This window comes from Myotis yumanensis, unplaced genomic scaffold (assembly GCF_028538775.1).
Source record: "Myotis yumanensis isolate MYYU_CA2020_CCGP unplaced genomic scaffold, mMyoYum1.0.hap1 SCAF_3, whole genome shotgun sequence".
NCBI lineage: Eukaryota > Metazoa > Chordata > Mammalia > Chiroptera > Vespertilionidae > Myotis > Myotis yumanensis.
Genome location: NW_027223754.1, coordinates 192,603,287 through 192,607,563, shown reverse-complemented (window position 1 = coordinate 192,607,563; position 4,277 = coordinate 192,603,287).

The following is a 4,277-nucleotide window of genomic DNA, read 5'->3' as shown; positions in this document are numbered from 1 at the left end:
TGGTTGAATGGAAGTACTACAACTAGAAAAGTAAAAGAAGGAAGCACACTGAGATTGGTAGGAGGTGCGGAGGTGCGGAACAGGCTGGTCCAGCACCCACGTGGGCCACTTTTTTAATCAGGAGGGAGATCACCTCTGTGGAGGTCATCCAGAGGAGCAAGGGCTCCCAGCCCCACACCACACGCCCAGCCCAGGGTCCCAGAGCTGGGAAAAGAATTCCCTATGGGCAATAAGAATTACAGGCTGTAAAAACCAGTGTGGGTTGGGGCTGAGTAACATACAGGCTGCTGGAGACCCAGCTGCTCCTCTTAAAAGGCTGGCACCATGAATTGAATTTACAAGCTCCCACTTCCTCTGAGCTCCAGTGCTGGGTGAGGCTCTTGGGCAGTGATCAGCAAACTCATTAGTCAACAGAGCCAAATATCAACAGTACAATGATTGAAATTTCTTTTGAGAGCCAAATTTTTTAAACTTAAACTATATAGGTAGGTACACTGTTATTAACTTAATTAGGGTACTCCTAAGGCTTAGGAAGAGCCACACTCAAGGGGCCAAAGATCCCCATGTGGCTCTCGAGCCGCAGTTTGCCAGTCATGGCTCTGGGGAACCCAGACACATACGAGGAGGAACTGGAATGTCTGGCATCGAGGCAGGAACTCTGGGGCGGCTTTCTTCCAGATAGAGGTTCTTGCAGCAGTCATTGTTCCTGTGCTGGGACCTCCCCGGTTGCAGGGCTGACTGGCAGCCATTTCTGTTTGCTCCACTCTGTGATTTTTTGAGACCCCACCCCAACCCACTCCACCCAATTTACAACCCAAACCCAAGCTGTGGGCAATGGCTTTTGCATATGAATGGCCTGTCCTTTCTTAGGCTAAAAACCTGTCAAATAAGCTGCAGATGGGTCAGGGAGCCCCAACCCTATCAATAAAAGGCCCAAGACCAGGCACCAGCACCAGCCTCAGCCTGCCTTGCTTCACAGCTGGGCCTCATCTGGCACTTCCAAACCCAATACAAAGAGGAAGAATCTGCAGATCACTTTGCAGTTCCTGCTGGATGACCCCAGGCAGTGGCTGACTTTGCACCTCCCTGGAGACCCAAGAGCCAGTGTACCAAGTGGCAAATGTCAGACCATACCAGATTACAACTCTTCACATCCATAGGTGACACACTCAAGGGGCAGAGTCAGTGAGCACCAAGGCTCCACTGAAACAAGTTCTATTCCTTAAGTGTGTCTCCTGCACAGTAGCTCTCTCACTATAGTCGCAGCTGGTCCCCACAGCCAATTGGCCAAGAGGTCAATTCCTCTCAGTGACACCAACAGCAATAAAAGCTCAACTACAAGACTGTACACACAGCCCACAAAGGGGTGCCCCTAGAGTGTCCACCACAGCTGATTGGGGAGGCTGAGACACTGGGCCCTATAGAACACCTAGTACACAAGGCCACTCTATCAATTCAAGGATATTTAGCAGATCTACCCAATACATAAAAACAAACACAGGGAAGGAGCCAAAATGCAGAGACAAAGAAACATTTCATAAATGAAAGAAATGGAAGAAAGCAAACTATTGGATATAGAGTTCAAAACCACAGTTATAAGGTTACTCAAGAATCTTCTAGAAACCTCCAAGGTACTTAGTGAGACTTTCAAGGATTTTAGTGAGAATGCCAAAAAAAATGAAAAAGGAGCAGTCAGAAAGTAAGCATACACTGACTGAAATAAAGAATAATATACAGAGATTCAACAGTGGACTAGAGTATCCTGAGAATCAAATCAATAATTTGAAATATGAGGAAGCAAAAAACACCCAACCAGAAGAGCAAAAAGATATAAGAATTCAAAAATATGAAGATAGTGTAAGGAGTCTCTGGGACAACTTCAAGCATACCAACATCCGAATTATGGGGATGCAGAAGGAGAGAGAGAGCAAGATATTGAAAACTATTTGAAGAAATAATGACAGAAAACTTCCCCTACCTGGTGAAAGAAATAGACTTACAAGTCCAGGAAGCAAAGAGAACCCAAAAGAAGAGAAATCCAAAGAGGACCACACCAAGACACATCATAATTAAAATGGCAAGGGCAAAAGACAAAGAGAGAATCTTAAAAGCAGCAAGAGAAAAGCAGTTAGTTACCGACAAGGGAGTGCCCATGCAACTGTCAGCTGATTTCTCAACAGAAACAATATAGACCAGAAGGGAGTGGCAAGAAATATTTAAAGTGATGAATAGCAAGAACCTACAATGAAGATTAATCTACCCAGCAAAGCTATCATTTAGAATTGATTAGCTTTACAGACAAGAAAAAGCTAAAGGAGTTCATCACCACCAAACTAGTATTATATGAAATGCTGAAGGGTATTCTTTAAGAAGAGAAAGAAGAAGAAAAAGGTAAAGGTAAAAAATATGAACAACAAAGTGACAACAAATACATATCTACCAACAACTGAATCTAAAAATCAAACAAAAAATCTGATGAACAGAATAAACTGGTGAATGGAATAGAATCAGGGGCATAGAAATAGAACAGACAGACAATTCTCAGAGGGAAGGAGGTGTGGGGGGGTGCAGGAGGAGATTAGACAAAGATCTTTTATATGCATGTATGCATTACTTATGGACACAGACAATGGGGTGGCAAAGGCCTGGGGTAGGATGGGAACAGGGTGGAGGGGAGCTATGGGGGGAAAAAAAGAGGGACCTCTGTAATAATCTCAACAATAAAGATTAATTCAAAAAAATTAAAGATTGTAAAAGATAAATAAAAATTTCTGCACAACAAAAGAAACCATCAACAAAGTGAAAAAAGAGCCCACTGCATGAGAGAACATATTTGACAATGATACATCTGATAAGGGATTAATTTTTAAAATATATAAGGAACTCATACAACTTAACAAAAGGAAGACAATCCAATTAAAAAATGGGCAAAGGACCTAAATAGACACTTCTCCAAAGTAGGTATACAGAAGGCCAGAGACATATGGAAAAAATGTTCAAAGTCACTAATTATCCGAGAGATGCAAATTACAAGGACAATGAGATATCACTTCACACCTGTCAAAGGCTATCATCAAATTAATAAACCACAAGTGTTAGTGAGGATGTGGAGAAAAGGGACTCTTAGTACACTGCCGTGGCTGACCAGCAGACCCTGAGCAACAGATGAATAGATTACTCTGACACATATTTCTGTGAAAAAGAAGGCGAAGGGGCTTGTTTGGCTTTAGGAATCAAAACAGCCCCAATTGTTTGCCTTCTTAGCCTTTCATTGTAACAACAGCTTGAACTAAAATTAACCTCCAGATACAATCAGCAGGTTAGGTATCCTCAGAAGGCTCATGCTTCTATAAGGTTGGGTCTTAAAGACTACTGGTAAACATAGAGATTCCATCAAAACACCCAGGTGATCAGACTTGTTTGGAAAAGTCAAGTTAGGGGCTGCCACCTTCGGCAAGGTCCCCCCAGAAGTCCCCAACACTTCAAAGAATCCTCCTTACAGACTTTCCAACCAAGTCCCATGCTTCCCCACAGTACACTGCTGGTGGGAATGCAGACTGGTGCAGCCACGGTGGAAAACAGTATGGTGTTTCCTCAAAAAATTAAAAATGGAACTCCCATTTGATCCGGTGACCCCAATTCTAGGAATATATTCTAAGAAACCTGAAACACCAATCAGAAAGGATATAGGCACCCCTTTGTTCATAGCAGCATAATTTACAACAGCTAAGATTTGGAAACAGAGCAAGTGCCCATCAGCAGATGAGTGGGTTAAAAAACTGTGGTACATTTACACACTGGAATACTATGCCACTATAGAAAAGAAGAAACTCTTACCATTTGCAATGGCATGGGTGGACCTGGAGAGTATTATGCTAAGTGAAATAAGCCAGTCGGAGAAAGATAAGTATCACATTATCTCATTCAGATGTAGAATCTGTGGTCCCAAGACCAGGACAGTGCATTTACTCTAAATTACCTCGATGGCTCTAGATAATGAGTTCCTGACAACTCGGTGGTCTCAGAACCCGAGGCTCTAGATGGGGTGTTTCTGTCAATTCCGTAACCCCGAGACCCAAAACTATAATTAACATGCTTAAACTCTGCTTCTGTAAACTGCTTTTTTGCGAACTAGTTTTCTCGTTCCAAGCCCCGGGATGTCATCAAAACCTTTGAGATTTTTGTGTTCATGGTATGTAAATGTTATACTAGATGCAGAAAAGCAAAATTTAAGACAAACAGCAAAAAGACTAGGATCATGATGGCTCAAAAATTAG